Source organism: Podarcis pityusensis, assembly GCF_964106645.2.
Source record: "Podarcis pityusensis genome assembly, chromosome: 2".
Lineage (NCBI taxonomy): Eukaryota > Metazoa > Chordata > Lepidosauria > Squamata > Lacertidae > Podarcis > Podarcis pityusensis.
Window position 1 is genome coordinate 79553242 of NC_138029.1, and position 21550 is coordinate 79574791.

At 41.9% G+C, this 21550-nt stretch overlaps 1 long non-coding RNA gene across 1 annotated transcript; it reads right to left on the reverse strand.

The window, feature by feature from the left end:
• Positions 1-609: 609 nt before the first annotated feature.
• On the reverse strand, positions 610-21494 carry LOC308471294. Its single transcript, XR_013982881.1, has 6 exons — positions 20751-21494; positions 14498-14657; positions 13863-14008; positions 6876-6990; positions 5956-6051; positions 610-3044 (listed from the first exon to the last, which is right to left on the reverse strand). It is a non-coding gene; the product is annotated as an uncharacterized lncRNA (long non-coding RNA).
• Between the last annotated feature and the right edge of the window lie 56 nt (positions 21495-21550).

Consider the following 21550-nt stretch of genomic DNA (forward strand, 5'->3'; position numbering starts at 1 on the left):
CCGTTGTGGGTGTGTACATTAGTTGTGTTGTTCTGAGCCTTTTGAGGAATACCAAACAGCACTTTTTGCCTAAGATAAGATGGTTTCTCCTTGGGAAATCTATCATCACAAGCACCGTTGATAATCTGGTGGGACATTTATTGCAGCTTTGTCACTTGCTGACAGGTTTTTGTTTAAATGCCATAGGTACACTTTGTACTTCCTTATATGAAATTACACAACTGAAAGAAAATGAACAGCATCTGCTAAACAATTCCAACTGGTTTGGTGATCAGCAAGAGGATGATATATGCAAAGAGCTGTTTACTACAATAATACCAGGGGTCTACATGCAGCATTCCCATCTATTGACATTCATCTCTTTCGTGATCTTTTCCTGACACTCTCCTTAATCAAAATAAAAAAAAATCCTTCCAGTAGCACCTTTAAGACCAACTAAGTTAGTTCTTGGTATGAGCTTTCGTGTGCAAGCACACTTCTTCAGATAGAAGTGTGCTTGCACACGAAAGCTCATACCAAGAACTAACTTAGTTGGTCTTAAAGGTGCTACTGGAAGGATTTTTTTTATTTTGACTATGGCAGACCAACATGGCTACCTATCTGTCTCCTTAATCAGTGCACTTTCCTTGTTATCCTCCACCCTCTGGCACAGTACAAATTGTCTTCATCCTTCTGCCTCATTGCACAAAGCTAGCATGAGGTAGTTTGCTCATTTCAAACAAGGGACGAGTAGGGTTGGAGTACATCCAGGCACAAAACAAAATGTAAGTGGCAGCCCTGTGAACTCAGTGGAACTTATTTCTCAGTGGGCAAGTTCTAGGACTGAGCTGTAAGGTCAATAGCACAATATTGTTAAGGGCACAATAAAAGAAGATGCAGTGACTAGGAAAAGAGTAGGAATATAGTGCAGGGATGATACGCTCCTTCCCTCAATGTGGACAGTATCCCTTGTGCATGGCTTGTAAATCTTTATGTCACCAATATGGACAGATAACCCACTGATATTTTATCTGCATGGATGCCATGCAACTTTCAATGTGTTGAGATGCTCTAAATCAGGTGTGTGTGGGGACCTGTGGTCCTCCACATGTTAGAATCTAAATCCCACTATCATTGACCATTAGCATTGCTGGCTGGGGCTGACAGAGTCCCACAACATCTGGGGAGCCCTGCTTCAAGTGAAAATGAAACAAGTCTGCCTTGTTTGTTCTTTCTGGGTTTATTGAAAATGAGCAAGGAGAAATTGAATCTACAGTAATCTGATTTACAGACCATGGTACTAAGGGATAAGTGGATGTTTTGCCTTCTAAGTCCAAGTTTAGATTACACCATGAGAATGGTGTAACTGTCTTCCTGAGCTAGAACTAAAGCACTTCAGCATTGCTGTGTGCCTATCAGTAGTAGGGCTGTTATTCAGTTAAAGAAACTGTACGTGACTTACAGAGTAATTCATGTATTAAACTGGCATTATATGCATAAAACCAATAATTTCAATGGGAACATGCTTTCTTTATCTTCAGCCGATTAATCTGTACAATTATTAAAGTTATATTTAAGTATTAAAGGAAACATCAACATACATGTTTTAAAACCGGGAAAAGATTTTCAACGCCCCCTCTTTATGTGTATTTAATATGCGGAAAGGACAACAGACCTACTCAGTCAGAATCACACGCACAGCTCAAAGCCCTTGTCGTATGACCTTTCTTGTGATAGCACTTGGGACTCCTTGAGTCTTCCCTAGCCAGAACTCTCCAGCTCAGCAAGGCAATATTATGAAGAGCGTGGGGTCCCACTGTCCGGGTCTGGGTTGAGAATGTATGCCAGCTGGGCACAGGGCAGAGAGCAAATTTGGCAAGTCAGTGGTGGTATTGGATTTCTCTGCCAAGGTGCATGCATGTCACCGCCAGGAAGAGACAAGAGGACTCTCTTGTTTTAACATGAGTTGAGACACATGCGCAATAGCACTAGGAATATTAGGGGTGGGGGCTATCTCAACATCCCAGTGTTGACATTTGGGAGAGGCTGGGGGGGCGGGTTGGACCTGTGCCTTAGCAAGAGTGATGATGAACAAGCACTAGCAATGAGGAGGGCAAGGGGGCAAGGAGCTGTCTAGGGGTGCTTTTGTCAACAAGCTCTAGGCTCTTGCTGTCAGCTTGAGATGAAGGGCACATGCAACAGTACCAAGAAGAAATGTGGGGGAGGGAGAAATACATATCCTGTTGCACAATAGGATGTATGTGCAATGGTAATAGTAACACTGCATCAAGTGCAGCCCAGCTGTGCTTACTTCCTATCAGAATTTTTTACTCTGGATATCAGAAATACAAGTACAGTAGGAAAATCTGTCACTAGAGATCCACAAGCTATGCATCTCTCAACCAGATCTAATAAGGAGGCGGACCCTCATGATTTTTTACCTCCATGTTGGTGCAAAGCATTGAATCGCAGCATTTTAACAACACAAAGGTATTTAACTGATGAATCAGTCGGATTAATTGACTAACTGTTGTGGCCCTATATCATTTTAGATGATTAAGAAAGGGGGAGGGCAGCATGGATAGCCCAATGGCAGGGGGAGTCTGCCCTGATGAATTTCCTAGGACAACTCTTTAGGGCCACATCTATACCATACATTTTATACCACTTAAACAGTTGACTTCACCCAGATTTCTGGGAAATGTATCAATCCAAAAAGGTGCTAAAAGCCCCAATTAATGTCAAATGTTTACCAATACTTCCACCTCTGCAAGAAAAAAAGCAGCTTAGTTTATCTGATGTGCACCTATGGTTTAGTTAAAGATAGGGAAACTACAATTCCAAGTCATTAGCACCAAGCTGATAGAAGACCTTGAGCAATGACACCAAGCTTACATAATTTATGTTCCCCACTACTTCCTGGTTCCCTCAGTTCCATCCATCAACACATCACTTTTCATCTTTTGCTATTCCTCTCCCTGTGTGCTACATGATACCTCTTCTTCTGTTTGGAAGTGTAATATCTGGAGTCCACATCCTTCCAATTCGAATTCCAATTTCAATTCCTGTTGAAAGTGTTGATTGATTTATTTTTTGCACTATATGGCTATTCATTTGGTGCATAAGGTCCCCCCAGCAGTGATCAATAATTTGAAAAGTTTGCATTGAACTTTGAATTGTTAGCTGAATGAGTCCATCAATGAAAATGACTTTTTTAAAGCTGTTCTGTAGATTAGCTTGCTGATTGTTTTGCTTCCTTGTCACTGCTTAGCTTGCCCATGAGATCCTGATTATACCACACATTCATATGTGGGCTAGACAAAGAGCTAATGCAGTGTGTTGTTTGAAGGCTAAAAAGAGCATCTAGATTGTGAATGGTTTTGCTCAACTCCAAAGATTTTAGGTTTCATTCTCTATATATAGCTTAGAAGCATGTGGCTCTCAGATAATGATAGCAACATAAAGCCCATATTAATTATAGTATATTACATCTGAAACTCCAGGGGATTATGAGGACTGTAAATACCTCTTACACTTAAAAAAACCCACCTTCTACTTTTAACAGTCTTAATGATTTTCTGTAAGTGCCTACGGCTACAGTCTTGCTCACAGCTATGGCATGCAAGAACACTTCATCCACTACAAGCATGTGCTGGCAAAATATTGCTATATGTTTGGTGGGGAGATCTTCCCTAAACCCAAGAAATTAACGAATGTCAGAATCTAACTAATATTTGGGATATGAAGGGGAAATGCAAGCTACAGAATTGTGCCCAACAAGGAATCCCTGAGCTGGCTCATGCAAACGAGCTTTGCCAGGCTAGTTAAGTGCTGAGCCGTTAAGAAACACGTGTTGATGGTGATACACCCACTTTTGGCACGCAGCCCCTGGAGAGTTTTCAAAGGGTACATGCAGCCCTTGCAGGGGAAATGATCAGCTACCCTTGCTATATTGCAGTCATACGTTTCATGTGCATATATTGTCTAGTCTAAACTGACTAGCAGAGTCTCCCCAGAGTTTCAGTAGGAAAGGGCCAGTCCTGTCATTAGATAGAGTGAGGGAATCTCCTCAGACGTCAGATATTTTGAGGAAATGTCTGTGGCTCCTGGCTGTTCCTCCTGAACCTGCCGGCTGTACCAAGGCCTTTTGCATCTGGGCCTAAATATGGCAAATAAATAAATAAATAAATAAATAAATAAATGCTAAGCATGCCTGAGATGTGGATTTGTCTAAGTGCTACCAGTGTGATCAAGACTGATGACTTCCCAGTGCACTGACATTGTTCTATGCCAGTGGTTCCCAAGTGGTGGTACGCGGACTCCGTGGCACCCTTCACATAACAAAATCTATCAAAAATTTCAAAAGTCCATAGCTTGGGCTTTGGAAAAGCAGGGCGTCTACAGTACTTAGCTAATTGGTAACCACTGCACTATTCAGTTCTTGGTTAAAGGTTTCCTAAAGACATATCCCTTATTGTCCCCTGCCTCTCAGCTTTTTGGCAGTATATGTACACCTATGCCAACAAAGTTGTTTTTCACCAAAAAGAGTTTTTTAAATGTAAGACTTCCAGAAATTAATGAAGACCATGGTCTCATCCACACTTACATTTGCTTCACACTTTCTAGGGCCAGGACTGGGCTTTCCAGGTCTGTGTCCAAGCGGTGGTTTTTTTTTGGGGGGGGGGGTCCAGTGCTTTCCCACTAAGACATGGACCTGGAAAGCCCAGACCCATGCCTACAAATGTGGGAGAAAAGGAAGTGTGGGTGGGCCCCATTTCTCAGTATATTTGTTGCCACCTTTTACACATACATATTTGTACTTTGATTTCAGAACTGTATGGAGCATCCCATATTCAGATTCTACACTGGCTTTATTGTACTGCATAATATTAGTTCAATCTTTTCCCCTACCCTCTGAGATCACGCACCCTGGAATGTTATGGTGAAGGCGTGGGGAGAAATAAATACATAAATAGTAATGCTGAATTTGTTCATGGAGAATAATAATAATTAAAAAAAATCAGCTCAGGGCCTAATTTTGCCAAGGCCATGATAGCAACTGATGAGCAGTATGATCTCTGCATTACCAACCCACTCCTGCCTTCATAAAATATACTCATGTGACATCTTCAATCAGGATTCATTACACTAATTATAAGGCAATAAATGTGAACTTGTTATATTTGCTGTGGGTGACTCAAACTATCATTCCTCAAGGCACCATTTTGCTATGAGGTAAATTATTTTCCTCAGTATTTGACCCTGTAGTATTGTGACCCTGAGAAAACACACACTTTCCTTCACGTTCATTGTGAAGGGAAGTACAGTTGCAGAAGTGGTTACAGAAGTAGTTATTCTCTGAAGAGTGTGGGCCTCCCTTCTCTGGCACCGCAATACAGCACACATTTCCTTTGATTATTATTTTAAGCAGTGAATAAGAGCCCTACTCCTTTGCAGCCCTTGGCCTCTCCAGGTAGGGCGGAGAGAGAGGGGCCCCTGGCTGAAACCCTGCAGTCACTGCAGATCAACATGGACAATACTGAGCTAGATGGACCAATGTTTGGCCTCAGTGTGCTGGGCAGCTTCCTACATTCTTAACATTACCCACCCGCTTCTCTGCAGGCATTGTCAGCCCAAACACAACCGTAGCACAAAAAACTGGCCTTTTGGGTCATTAGGAAAGTCCCTAGCTGTAGCTTTTTTCTTTCTTTCTTTTTTTACCTAAAGGGCACTTGGGAAATCCCTCATTTAAATTTCAAGCGTTTGGCAGGTTTCTCATTCCATTATCCATTGTTCAGCACAGTCTCAATTTATCTGACATGGCATTCCAGGGAGGTTAAGTGGATGTCAGTTTTCTTTAAGGGCACAGTCAGGTATTTTAAAAGACAGGGAATTAATTGAGTCAGTGGAGAAAGCTACATGAGGTGATTTGATGGCCCCTTTCCAGAACAAATATAAATGATTCATTGACATTACCTTCCTATTTTCGGCTATTTTCAGAAGGAATCTAAGTTCTTGACGGCAGGTGTCTCTCTCTCTCTCTCTCTCTCTTTCTCTTATGTAACTCAGTATCTGCATACAAAGTAAAACAAGCCAAGCTAGTTTGCATACTCTGCTGCTCCTTTGGCCTGCCTGTAACAGGGCCAAGCGTGCACTGCTGACTCAGTACTGGTGCAGCAGCAGCACTTAAGCTACAATTTACATTTGGTTCCATTTCATATGAACCTCTCTCTTTCTTTCTGGCACCCTGTGCTAATCTGTGTATTTCTCAAACTAGGCAGGCCCTGCAGAAGGAGGACTGAAGAACTCTTGGCTTGCAGCAGATTCAAATCTGTCTGTGGGGAAAATAAAATATGTGTCCACCATTTTCTTCTAGAGCTGCAGCGCTGGAGAGATTTGAAATGTACCTTTCTTTCCTAATAGCAATTAACAATAATGCACTGAGCTGTGCCTGCAAGGAAATGCATTCTACACCCAACCTATCTCATCTCTGATGTCTGGCAAGGGAGCAGCTCATCACCTCAGGGAAAGCCTTCAAAATGTGGTTTGGTTGTATAAAGTAATTTAAACTAGTTGCAACCCCCCTTCCTTTTGAAGTGGTACAGTCCTGTACCATGTCCCTGAGTGATGGAACGAGCTCCTGCTCATTTTGGATGGAGCAAACCATTTTTAAGAAGCTAGATAGTATGCAGAGTAGTCTCTAGATTTAGCAGCAAAACAGGTTAGGGTCTCTAATCTTGCCTCAAGCTCAGCTCAGCAAGCTAATTGTCTAGATTTGAAATTAGGGGAAAGACTTGCTGCAGATAGTAATAACTGATCTTCATATAGTATGTTCTGTCTGGAGCTTTCCGGATGTTAAAGTTATATTACTTTGGCTATATAACACTCAAAGTTACTTCAGTTTTTCATAGGCATTCACTATATCACTTTTTGTGTGTTAAATAAAGCAGTAGCCTTGGGAAATAAGAATTGGTGCTGGGCACCAATGTGGCCTTTCCTTGCAATGCCTGCCTGAAAAAACAACAACAGTGGAATGTAAACTTATTAATTCCAATATGTGCATCTTCTGTTCAAACCTGTTTAGAATATAATGCCCTCCTTCCTTTCCAAAAAAATTTAAACCTAGTTGGCCTCAAGCTAAATTCCCTTCTCCAGAGAGTTTACCGTGTATATTTTGACAGAGGAAAAGGTGGAATGGGCAATTTCAAGACAGAGGGCAGATTTACATTCTTCTTTCTGCAGTAAATCATAGCTACATTGGGCACACACCCGACAAAATCAAGCCTTAGTGAAGTCCCACAGATTTTAAAGACAGACACCTAAAGCAATGGTAGTCCCCACATTCCCCTTGCCTTTTTGCCCATTATACATGGTAAACTCTCTGGAGCAGGGAATCTATTTTTTCCTTTTTGATATTCTGCGCCATTTTGATAATGATTGTTATGTGCTGTCTTAATTATCTTAATGCATAAGGATGATAGGTAATCAAATTGTTTTTGGAATACTCCTTTTGGGGGTTCCACAGCCATCAATTTTGCACCCCCTGAATGGGATCATGCGAAGACCTGAAGCATGTGACTCCCCCGCCAATCCTGGGAATTGTAGTTTGTTAAGGGCGTTAGGTCTGTGAGAGATAAGCTACACTGCCTGGGATTCTTTGGCAGAAGCCATGTGCTTTAAACATTTGGTGCAGATGTGGCTGGATTTCTGGAAGCACATTTTCCCCATTACTTCACAGCTTGCAGAAGGATTCCGGGCACAATTCAAGATGAAAATTCAAAAGATTGCTCACAATAAATATTTTGTATTTATCTGTCTGTCTGAAAAGATAGGGTGTCAATTTATTTTTTGTCTGCTTTCTCTTCATTTCTTTGTACTGCCTTCTCTTATAAATCAAACCTTAGAGATGTCACAAAAACTTAGCACTAGGAAAAAGATTTAAGGTCTATTACTACAACATGTTGCTGGCTCCCTCTTGTGGCCAAAGCACACTCTCAGCTTTTAACGAAAAACTTGTCCAGAAGTTCATGACCTCTTCCTGGCGGGAGGCGGGGAGAATTCTATGCCAGGAAAAATCCCTCAAGGCAGGCTGTTCTCCAGCACCTTTTACTTTGTGATATAGATGGTTCAGCCACTGAAACACTTGTCTGCAAGCACTCTGTGAGGTAGTTTAAGCTAAAAGATAAATGGCATTTGAAAAGCCACTTGGAGACATTAACGGGACAACAGAAGTTTCAAAGGGGAGTCTCCCATGTTCATCCTCACTATTCCCTGTTCCACAGTGACTCTTAGAATAGCACTCACTGAAAAACACATGCCCAAACCAAAGATAGCCTTATGCTTGATTCATCCTAACAGGTCATGAATAAGAGATGTAACACATCCATTCACACTAATAGCATGAGGTCTCTAATATGTGTATGAGTACTAACTGCTCATTCTTTACCCAAAGAAGAAAACTGCATTGATGTAAATGTTTTGGTTTCTATTTCTTACTGTCATGGGGGCCAAACATGTGAGGGGAACATTTATAGTATAGCCTTATGCCTGCCATCTCAGAACCAAGTCCCACTGAGTTCAATGGGTCTTACTCCCGGGTAAACAGACACAGGATTGAAACCTTAATTTCATATGTTTTATCCAATTTTCTCTCCCAGTACTAAAGTGGAAAGCGTCAAGACTGCCCATTATTAGTGGACAGTTCAAGGGTGCTTTAGAACAGATTGTATTAATTCTGAGGCCAATTTTATCCACATAAGCCCCATTTTAAAATACCGAGCAAAGAGGAAATAAGCTTCTAAAACCAGTGATACTTCCCTGCATTTTCCCTGTGGTGCTTATTTTTGCACAGCCCTCCATCAACAATGAGCCTTTCCGCAGACAGTGTATCCAATATTCCTGCAATGCCACCTCAGACATAGCTGGAAAGTAAACCCTTTCCCATTCTCTCACCCTTGCAGCTGGAACATTCTGACATTTTGGAAACATAAAACTGCCCCAGTCAGGAGCGTATTTAGGTTTACACACTTCTTCCCTGGCCCTTCCCTTTCAATTTTGGTGTGTCACACCTGCATCAAGGTGTCACTAGCCTAGGTTTGCAAAGCTGCTTGCACCCATGCCTGCAAACAGGTTTGGTGCCAACTACGTTTAACAAAAATGCTGGTACACTTCAAACAGAACTGTAATTAGCTGCAAAACCAAAAAGGGGAGGATACTATCCTGAGAGGAGAGTGGAGGAAAACCTCAAGCTTTGCACTGCAGGGTGTTCCTGATTACCTAACCATGGTTTGGAGATCAGGCAACAGCATTTACATCTGCACCATGCCTAACCTGCCTCTTCACTTGGAATCTAGTGCAATGGCATCAGGCTTTCCCAGGAAAACTGTCCTAGAATCCAAATTGTGATCAATCTCTTAGACATGGGATGCAGAAAAGGTGGATATAGTAAATCCCTGCTCAGTTACAAAGCTCATTGGGTGACTCTGGCAAGTATTCTCTCTCACTGGATTACTCCATGTACACCACCAAGGGCTTCTTGGAACAAGGATAGGATTCCAGTTTAATAAATATTAATAAACAAACTCATGGTCATTTCTAGGACAATCTCCAGAGTTACTGATACATACCTACAGGCCGCCTGCCACAACTGACTTAGCAGAGACCAATGGCAGTGCAACAGACATGAAGGCCAGAAGCTGAAATAGTATTAACTTGTAATCAGATCTGCAGGAATGCCACCCATCCTATCCCACACGTCAGGGGAAACTTCTAAGGCGGACCTTGTGCATTCTGTATTTCATACTACACTGAGCCACAGTCCCGTCATTCCCATATGGCTCAGCCTTGTAATTGTTCAGATATAGAACAGTGGCAGCTCTGTAAGTGACCGCCCTTGGAAGCACAATGTCCAAAATCATTGCTCATGCCAAAGCATCCAACATTTTTGAACGTAATACAGAAAGCCTGATGCTGTTGAGCAACCAGAATCTCAAAGTAAAGGTGACTATTTTGCTTCATATTTTTTTTTAAAAAGAAATATATGAAAACATTGTACTAGACGCAGAGATTAGAAACTAGCCTAGCTAGACAGTGCTGTCTCTTTATCTTAGGGCTGCTTCTCACATTACTGTTTAATGTCATGTTTTTAAAGCTCCCCTTTCTCTTGAAAGGATATGCAAGGTGTCCTGAAAGAATTAGCTGTGGTATCTGCAAGTGGACTACTGACCTCCAGTTCTATTCAGTCCATGCATCCCATGGGAAGGCAGTCACCTTTGTCATTCTAAGTCATAGATATATATTTATATTTGCCTCAAATATACTACACACACAGACACAGACACAGACACAGACACACACACACACACAAGTGACTCACTGGAGTCAGCTCCTGCTTTTTAAATTGTAACACAAGAAAGCTGCAGTCAGTAGCCTGAGTTAAAGGGCTCATCCACACTGTCATTTAATGTGGATGGCAAGCTTCCCGTACCATCATTAACTCTTAAATTTCCATATGACATTCTCCTCCAAATCATTGCTTTCCCACACTTTCCCCTTCCTCAGTCCAGATTTTCTCGTACCAGGGATACCTCCAACAGGAGGGGTATGAGTAATATGGATTGAGAGAGAAGGAAGTATGAGAAGGCAGTGATTTGGAGGAAACCTGCAGATAATTGAGGTAGAGGTAATTTACTGTTCACATTAACTCAATGCAATGCTTTTTTCTTAAAAAAAAATGTTTAGGAGTACTCTCATTTTGACTCAAGAAAATCACCATTTTATAGTTCAAATCAGGAAAAATAAATACAGTAAATGGACAAAAGTACAAAGATTCACAAAATGTTTAGGGGTATGCGTACCACAGCGTACCCCCCAGAAAAAGGCACTGACTCAATGTATGGCTGAGCCCAAAGTTTATCCTTGGTATTGCAGAGAAACACAACAGCAAAAGGGAATGGGGTATATAAAGCAGAAAATGATGTGTTTCTCTCAGGGCAAGGCATGAGGCAAGGTAAGGCGACCACTTCAGGTGGCAAGATCCACTAGGAGCAGCAGATCCCAATGTTGATGTTTCTTCCCCATTGTTCCTGATGCAGATCAACCCTCTTCCCTGGTGGGGAGGGGGCATGATTTGCGAATCTGCCTCAGGTGTATTGGGCTGACCCTGGTTTCTCTCTTATAACCTTTGCAAAACAATGCAAAGAGAAAGGGGAAATAGCCACTGAGAAGTAGCTGCATGTCTTTCTAAACTAAAGTGTTAATCAATGGTCCTATAGCTTTCTAGGCTTCCAAGCAGAGGGTGTGCATGAAGAATATGACCATGCATTTTAATCAAGAATATTACCATCCATGCTTTGATCTTGAAGTATAAGTGTCGGTTGAAGGAGCACCCTGAAAACCTTTTGTGTAAGCATGCTATTGTGCTTCATTTGCTTGTATGGTAAATGCCTATTCTACTCTTCATCTCACAGAGGCCTGCTCCTTTATGAATTCACATGTACCACCAAACTACACACTAGAAAAGAGGAACTAGGCATTAAAGGTGCAGCTATTGTTTTAAAGCCTTTCCCAGTCCCAGGTTATGGGCTGAGCAAAATGCATCTCATAAGTCCTTATTTAGACACAGCATTGCTATACAAAGCCAAGTTTACAGCTCTATAGCCATGTTTAAGCAAAGGTCAGTCAATTACCGTAATTTCAATGATTATTTCAGGTAAGTGGGCTTAAGACTGCAACAGGACTTGAGTAAACTCAAAGGGATTCTATCTTGCTTCCGGACTGCCTGTTTGATTAGCATTTGGACTGAGTTGTTTGTGGAGAGATTACACGACTGTCATCTATTTAATGAGCATTCATCCTATTTGTTTGTGGGGTGGTGAAACAACCTTCTGCCAAGCATTATCCCACACATTCCAGTGCATTTTCTCATCACTTTCTTTATTGCAAGAAGTCTGATCTTTTAGGGAAGCAGGTTTGTTTTGCAAGAGCTCAGAATCAGCTTCCATTGTGCAGGCTGACTTTGGTGGGATGTGACTGAATAGAGCTTCCTTGGTGGGGGGAGCACCATTCTGTGGTTTGCCACAGAGGCCCTGCCTGCAATTGTTGAATTCCAACTCCATTGGCCCCAGGCAAATGTCCAATGGTCAAGGATTATGGAATTGTAGTCCAACATTGGGAGCGCTATAGGTTCCCTAACCCTGAGGTACAGGGGTGTACCTAGGAGTTGGCTAGGTTGGCCCCTGCCAAGGGCACAGGCTGGTTTGGGGGAGGCGACAAAATCATGCCTCTCCACTCTGGCTTGGAGTGGCTATGAGCCCACCAACTGCGCAAGGTGCACACGCTCCTCTGGTGCCTCGGTGGGGGAATCCTGTCACTGGTGTGGGCTGTCACAAGTAACAGGGGGCACCAATACACCTCCTTGGCAAGTGCACAAGAGAGCCTTGGTATTCCTCTGCTAATGTAAAGGCTGTATTTCTCATTGCAGTTTAAAGGTTACACCCATACCTGAAAGTGTGTTCTGTTGCAGTGTGTGAAGCATAGTATACACAGTTTATATACACTGCCTTCGCAGCAATGGCGCCCTCTCTGTGGAACGCCCTCCCATCAGATGCCAAGGAGATAAAGAATTACACAACTTTTAGAAGACAACCGAAGGCAGTCCTGTATCGGGAAGTTTTTAATGTTTTACTATGTTGTTTATATGTGCTGTAAGGCACCCAGAGTGGCTGGGGAAGCCCAACCAGATGGGTGGGGTATAAATAATAAAATTATTAGTGATCTTGTTGTTATTAATTGTGACAAAAGTCATGCAAATGACAAAGCTCCAGAAAAGGAGGGGCATATGTGAGGCATGCTTGAGAGACACTGAAAGGACAAGTTTGCTGTTACCTGAGACACTGATTTGCTCTGCGTCACTACCCTTTATAAAAAATATGGCAAGTGAGCTACAACGTGCAACAACATGTCCTTTTGAAATGCTGACTACCCTTTGCATTCCACCTGAGATATGTGACATCTTAATTTTATAGCAGATGCTGGCAGATATAGCATGAAGTTCTGTTCTTCCAAGTTGATAAGCTGTTGGGCAGTGTTCAGCTTCAAGGTGGGATGTGCACCCCTTTCCACTCCACTTGTCTGATCCACTGGGAACTTCGAGAGAAAATGCTGAGTAATGTCAATATGATTCAGAGTGGAAGTTACTTTCACATTAAAGTAACGCAGCATTCTGTTTTCACTACAGACTGTTTACATGATTTGCGCTACTTCAAAAAATGCTGGTTCTAAAACTTAATTTATTGTTTGTTTGTAGGGGAGGGGTGAAAGGAAGGAGTCAACATATGTCCATGCTCAGAGGTTTACTAAACCCATTGGATTGGTTGTCTTTAAATGGCTTGCATTAAATATGCTTGGCAGGGTCCCATTTAAGCTGCTAATAGAGGCAGAACTCTGTACTCAAATAGCTTTACATCACACCACACATTCCCTGTAAGACACCCCTTGTGATTCCCGTTGTGCTCTTTTCTATAAGATTTCCTGAGAGTGTACAGCAGGGGAAGGGGGGCAAAGTACACATTGGAAGCTGCATCCATTTAAAGCCCCAACAGCAGCTACTTTTTGTAAAGAATAGCAGTTTGGGAAGTGGAACATTTGGGGTGGAGAAGTGCCAGTAGTGGAAAGTGCTTAATTCTTTCCTTCAAAATGTGTAAACATGCAAGGGTAAACATGCATCAGGAACCTTGGGGGAGGAAGCAATTTTGAGTGGGAAAATGCTTGCAAGAGAAGAATTAAGCATCTACTTCCTCACCCCTTCTTTGCTCAGAATTGCTCCCTCCTAAAGAGCCTATTCCTTAATTATAATAAAAATAAAAGAGGCCATTGTTACTCACAGTTGTGTGATTTGATCCAGTAATGCCCCCAAAGCTCTAGTATAGGGGTGAGAACCTTTCTCAGTCTGAGAGCCACATTCTTACATAAGCAGCGTTCCAGGGGCCACATGCGAGTAGTGGGTGTAGCAAAAGTAACCACTGTCCATCTAGGCAAACAAACTTAATTACACTTCAACCAGACATTTCAGCAAGGTAAAATATTGCAGAAGGGCAGAGAACAGGGGCGTTGAGGGGTGTGGCCTGGGCCATTTTGAGGGCCTATGGACGGAGACCTATGGAGAGCTCCATTTGTCCCGAGCCTGAGGTTTCCCACCCATGCCATATGCTTATCAAGTTTCTACATTTCTACCTTTCATCAGGGCTGACTCAACAAAGCTGATGCCTCCTGGATTATTACTCATGGAGGGTGTGACCCCTAATTCCATAACCCCAACTCTGCATAGCTGGTGACCTACTTATGGAATTGATCTCATAATCCCTGGCTTCCTGACCTTCTATTGACAGCATTCCTTGTAATAATAATTGCTGAGGTCAGACAGTCTGATTCAAGTATCATCTTTTCTGTTTTAAGAACAAGGCAGTGGCTCCTAGCAAGAGAAGTCCCCCTCCCAAGGAGCCCATTTGCCATCACCCACCAGAACAAAAGGGAACAGGTAAGATTTGCTACAGTTGTAGAGTCTTCAATACTTGCTGACTTTCTACCTCTTGGCTTCTGCTTTCTAATCTCATGAGACTTATGGCTAGTTGGTTCCCAAATTACTTTTGCTCACTTGCTCAGAAAGTGAATGCTGGGACCTGAAAAGAAACAGGTCAGGCGGTTCAGTGATAGCAGCTTCTGCAAAATCAACTGATTTTGTTGGAAGAACACATTTCTTCTTGTTCATCCTGACAATCCTGTTTAGACAAAAACAAACCCTTTCCCTTTTTACTGTTTTGCTCTGTGTTGTACAGTGTCTGGCTAGCCCACACCTCTTTATTAACTGACAGTCTGTGAATATGAGTGCCAGGTGGGGAGAAAGGAAATTGGAAGAACTTTTGGCAGAAGTGGATTTAAAAACATACACAATATTATTTGGACAAGCTGGTAGGTATTTTGAACTTTCTGTACTTTGTCACTTTGGGCAAATGTCCAGGTCAGGAATTCAGACATTAAGCAAGAAAGTCACTCAAGAGATCTGTGACAGGTTTATATATATTGTTCTATTTATCAAAATTTATATACCACTTGATTGTTTTAAAACCTCTAAGCAGTTTACAATAAATATTTAAAATATCAATAAAAATTGTTTAAAATAATTAAAAATAACTGAAATGAACAGTAAGAACATTTAAAACACATTGACATGTACATGTCTGGATAGACTTTCCTAAACAAAAATGTTTTAAGCAGCCACCAAAGAAATTAGTCCCCGTGAACAATGCTGGATCAGCACTGGTAGATCTGAACTTACATCTAAATTCTCATTTCTCTTACATCCCTTCCTGCAATTTCACCGCTTTGTCATAAAGAAGCACAGAGGAAAAGTGTCTGTTGCCAGCTTTGTCATAAGGAATGGCTTTAATTGTAGGGTGGAGAAGCTTAAGGTACCTTCCCATGCTTGTGTAATTGGAACAGCTGTATCAGCAGCTGTGTGGCGTATGCAAAGACAGATGCGTACCTTCCCATTTTAGTTTCATTCGATATCTTGTCTTGGACAACTTAGTTGTGATTAATGTCATAAGAGATGAATGCTTAAAGTTTCCCACCCCAAATGCTATTGTTTTATTTTGATGGTTTTTATGTAAATCACTCCCAAGATTTCTAACATATTCTGTGGTACAATTTCATAGGCAGAAAGCATATAATCAAACTGCAGCAGCCTTATTCTCCTATTTTATTTCTTAAAAACTACTTTGTGAGTAGGTGGTTTATAGAGCAGCATAGGAGAAAATGGTTGGGGTGTTTATGGCTTTATCCAATTCTCTACTCTAAATGCCCCAAACTACTTTCCACCCTTTGTTTGCTATCATAAATGTGCTTTTAAAATCCAACAGGAGTAAAAGCAGCAGGCCGGGTTGCAGGCAGGGTTGGAACAAAGAAGCAGTAGTACCTCCCCCTACTTCTTGGCTCAAAATCCACCCTTTTAGAAGTGCTTTTACCTGGGAAAATACAAGGACTATGGGATCCTGTGGCCATGGGTCACAAGTGTGTAAGCAGCTCCCAAGCTGTCTGTTGTTTCACCACTTGTCCTTTATTTCAGCCCTTTTATTTTGCACTTAATTTGTACCATCATATGTCGGCAGCCATGCATCTTAATCATTTTTCCAATTGCAGCACAAGCTATGCACCCAACCACACACGACATGTGCTAATTAAGAAAAAATTAAGACAGGCAAACTGGCCTAGTTTAATATTTCAGTGGGCTCCATTCAGTTTCCTCTCGGTAGTTTTTGTTTGTGTACAGATGTACAGGATTCAACATGTTTTCTTTTCTTTTCCTATGGAGCGAACCAGCTTTTCCTGCCTTCTCAACACACGTATTTATCATCTTATTGAATGCTGATCTTAGTCATCTATCTTCTGTCACCAAATCATCAGGCAGGCCCTTTGACTTGTTTATTTTGTAAAGTGTAGCATGAAGTATATTCATTAAACATTGGTTTGTGGCTTTAAAAAGAGAGGGGGGAATACATTTTCAAAGGGTTGCAAAACAACTCCAAAATTGGAGGGAGAGAATGGCTGGTTCTTGTGGCATCACAAACCTATTAAGTCTTGTGCACAGCTGACTTCTGCTGCAAACTGGCAGGACTGGTATTCCCTGAGTTCAGCCATGGGATGGGGAACGTGAATGAACCAAATATGTTTCTTAAGTGGCTCCACTGCTAAAACAATGCATATTAGCATTAATCCTTTGCCTTATTTATTTAATATCAAAGTATTTAGGAACATAGGAAGCTGTCTTACTAGCTGGCAGGCCTCTCTGTTGTTTCAGGGTTTCAGGCAGGGCTCTCTCCCAGTCCTATCTGGATATGACAAGGACTGATCCTGGGACCTTCTACGTACAAAGCAGATGCTCTATCACTGAGCTACAGCCCTTCTGTATTATACCTTTCCTTTTTGACTGGGAAAAAAAATCAAGATCACTAATACAAGGGGCCTTACTGCTTCTCTCTCTCTTGGTGTTGTCTTCAAAGTGGCTAGTCCCTGACAGAGTATATAAACTTTTAGAGCATGCGCCCTTAAGAAACAGTGGACATGCAAACACTTCACACTGACTGAATGTGCCAATGCCATCTAGCATTATTTTTCTCCATACAGTCATGCAAAATGTCTGAGAAACCACAACACACTGGACCTTCTCAGAGAACACTATTCTGACCATAAAGGGCCAAGTATGACTATTTTCCAAAGCACTAGATCCAAAAGCATAAAAACATTTCAAGTGCAAATTGTCCCTCTCAGTTGCTTTCCCCCTCATTGGGGGGAGTAGGGAATACAGGAAGGGAATTCTATCAGAAAAATGGAGTAAAGATACACACAACCCTTTCCCCACTGCTTCTCTGCTACATATCACCCCCTCCTAAAGTTGTCTGTTACACGCACTTATATGCAATGCGTAGTTAAGCCTCCAAAAATAAATATAAACTTGGGTTTGTTAATGGTTTTTTGACAGTTGCTCATACAGCAAACAATGCATCTAACAGCAATACTCCAGCAAACTTCCTGCTCCTCCTCACCCATCAAAACATAACCCACCCTTCTTCCTTAAAGAAACAAAAATAGAAATGGAAAATTAAAAATACTATTAATAATAGCAACAGAAATATTTCTCTGTGTCCCATGCATACAATAATATATATATCTAGAATTATGTAATTGAAGTGGCCATCCTTCTGCATTTTACCAGATGGGACCCTTTTATGAGCAACCAGCTGCAGGAGATCATACTACAATACTTGGTGCCACTCTAAATTTTCAGTGCCTCAAGATTATTCTTTTAGCTAAATAATTCCCTCTGCCAGTCCCCATTTATTTTATACATAGACAGCTATTGCATTTACACCAGTAATTTCTAAAGACGCAGTCAAAACTAAACTTACTGCATTCTAGTTTGAACCACTTTCCAAAAACTGACAAAGTTTTTGTCTGGGCTTTGCCAAAGCAAATGAATTAAATCTGCTTGCTCCAACTCACACCTCCAGCACCTATCATTGGTTTGAATGCCCACATGCTTAGACCATGCCAACATCCAATTAACCTTCTGCAAAACATTTTGCTCCATTAAATTTAGGCAAAGATCCTAAGGAAAACTTTATATTATGTAAAGCTGACCTCCAACATGCTAGCTGAAATTTATTTTTGAGCTCCATATTTCATTTAAATCTATCTGATCTAAATTAGAGATTAACCTGTTGTGCATCACAGAATACAAACTTTTGCTGGATCTCTTAAAGACCACCACTGCATGTGCTTAAACTGCATATGTAACCCACTGCTGTATACTGCATTAAGAAGGCTACACATGTGCAGTGGGAGAGGCCACCATTATGGACTAGTGCATTACCTCAGAACAGTTTGATGCTTGTTGTTTGCTTTTTGTTAAGCTGTGAATTCTTGAAAACAGGTTCCTTGTTTGTTGATGTTCTTTATGTTATGAAGGACTGATAGTTTTAGCTTCTGAGTGCGAACCCCTCCAGCCAGCATTAAGACCAAGCTCAGAAAAAGGGTTTTGTGGTGACACAACCGGAAAGACAGAATTTTGGGAGGGCAGTGCTGAGTTCTATTAATTTCATACCATTTATGTAAATTGTATCATTTATGTAAAATCCTTATTAATGTACTACAGTATTGTTTGATGTTTGAGAGCTTTATGACCAGCTGTCACCCTGTTGCAGACAGTGACCCAGCAGAGGACCTGGTAGAGGCAGTGACTATAAAAGTCCTTCAGGAACCTCTGTACCTTAGCTGCATAGTAACAGGTTCTTTCAGAGGTCATTTATGCTCAGCTTCCTTTGCTTCTGATCTGTTTTGTTGACTCTGGATCCCATCTCCATACTTATTCATCAAGTATGTGGGGTAAAATACTTTCACATGATTGAACATATCATAGTTGTAATATGGAACGACATGTATGCCCCAGATTGATTATAATGCCAAAAGCCCTAGACTCAAGTGGTCCTGCTTTGGCTCCAATCTGGTTGGCACAGAGGCAAAAAAGTTGCTGAGGTTGGAGAGATGGTGGTCACCTGGAAGGGGGACTAAGGGACTGTACAGTACTGCTCTACCGTTCTTGTGAGAAGAGGCTGTCCATGAGGCATTGGGGTCCTGAGCAGGCATAAGACGTTACAGGTCAACTTAACACTTTGAATTGAGCCAGGCGAAAAATTGGCAGCTCTTTCAGTTGTGCCAGAATTTGAATTCTATGTTCAGACTGCCCTGTGCCGGTCAACAATCTGGCTACCAAATTCTGCAGCTGCTGCAGTTTCTAAACCATCTTTGAAGGCAGCTAAGGTATAACAAAGTGCATTAATCCAACCTAGAGGTTACCAGAGCATAGACTGGACTTCTCCACGACCCTTCCCTCTGCAGGGAGGTGGGACTGATTCAGATGATATGCCCCTGCTACTTAATGGACCCAAATGATTTCCAGAGAGTGGTAGGAGATATTTTACCCCATGTTGATGGCCTTTCAGCTGATTCCCTGGTGATCCGCTGGAATGCGGAGTTAACCAGGGCTATCGACTGTCTGGCTCCGAAGCGCCCTCTCCAATTGCATGGAGTCTGGACAGCCCTGTGGTTTTCCCTGGAGCTGAGGGCAGTGAAACAATCGTTGAAATGACTAGAGCGCCGGTAGTTAATTTTATTGTTATTTTTAGATTTTAAAAAATTTATTGACTTTTCCCAGTATGTATTTGAAAAATGGTACATTTTAAAATACAAAAACAAGGTTTGAAATAAATATTATGTAATTAAAGTTCTTCTAACCCAAATTATAGATAATATTCACTTAACTTTTTAATCCACTACTCACTTCTAGAGACCTCTACTTTTTAAAACTCCCAGCTATGCACCCTTTTCTGATTCTGCTACTAACCCTCTGCTTGTGATTTCTCATGCTCCTAAAATGAGACCAGGACTATTTTTAGTATATAAAAGTATGCAAAGCACTACAGCTCCTCAGCTACGCTGATGGAGCTAAATTGTCTTTATATTTTTATTCAAATGTATGTGGAAATTTAGTAACATGAGGTTTAACTAATTTATTTATTGATAATCTATTTGAGTAAATCTTTCTTATAGTGGTATAGTGGTATCATTTGTCTGCCCAAATGTCATCCACCTGACTCACTCCCTAAAACTGCATACTATCCTTATATAGAATTCAACAGATAAGTATAATTGCACTGAAGAGGGCTTTTAAAAAAACAACCAAAAAAACAACCAAACCCCACAACACTATCCTTTACAAAATGCTTTAAATCTTTCTGCACTTTCAGAGAATCACTAGGGCAATAAGGGAACCCTAAAGTGCTGATTAGCTGCTGCTCCTGAGCCACATTTTTGCTTTCCTAAGAATTTGCTGAAACATACACCATGTGTTGTCATCCCCCAAACTTGTGTCCTTTCTGCACTTATCTGCACAGCAAAGCCAGAATCATTGGCAACCCTATTCACATGCAAGGGGTTGTGAAATACATGTACTGTACTTCTGGTTGTGTGCAAGTTTTTGCTGTAGCCAATAGAATTGACAAGCCCTCGCCTCTATCTGAAACCACTCTCAAGTTCAGCTGGTTGATTGGCTGCTGCAAAAATATCCCAAACTCTGCTGGCTGCTCTTAAGATTCTCCCTTATCCATCCACAGGATAGTCTAGGATTGCAGCCTAAAAGTGTTACAAATGTTACTCACTTGTTCCACTCAGTCCACATGCCTTTCCAAAAAAAGGAAATACGAGATGATAAGCTGTAGTGGCAAAGCTAACAAGACATTGCCTAACTGCTGTTTCATATATTATCTGGCAGAAGATCTTGGCTTTGTCAACAAGTGTTCACTGGACGTGGGAGTCTCAGCCAGTTGCCGTTTCTCACTGGTGAAATTAATTTCACGATGCTGTTTGCGAACGCGAGCTGGCGACATTCGCACGTTACACTGTGGAACCCAATCCTTTGCCTTTTCTATATTTTGTTATTAAAAATTGTATACCGCCCGTCAACTACCGATCTAGGGCGGTTCACTAAGGCCCACTAGGCTTCCCTGCCGATAAAATGTGTGCAGGAATGCAGCCTTCAGGCATCCTGAGGGGAAATTTAAAAGTAACGCGGAAAACTATGGATGCCGCTCCTGGTGTATTTTTGTACGCTGCGACATTTTTCAACAACCCCGTGGAACGCCTGCCGCAGCCCTCAGAAGTGCGACGCCGCACTAAGACGGCGAGGCGCCGCCTTTCCCAATTCAGGTGCGACAACAGGGCTGCCGGCGAGCAAGCGAGCAAGCGCCTCCCGCGGAAAAGCCGAAAGGCCGAGAAAGGCAGCGAGCGGGAAAAGCGCCTCTCCTCGCGCTCTCCCCTCCCGCCCACTCCCTTTCTTCGTCCCTCCCCTCGGCTCACGCTAGGAGAATGAACGTAGGAGATTCCGGTAGGCGGACTCCTCCCCCCTTTCCACGGTGCTGATTGGCCCCTTCCAGCCCTGTCGTCGATAGGCCACGCGGAA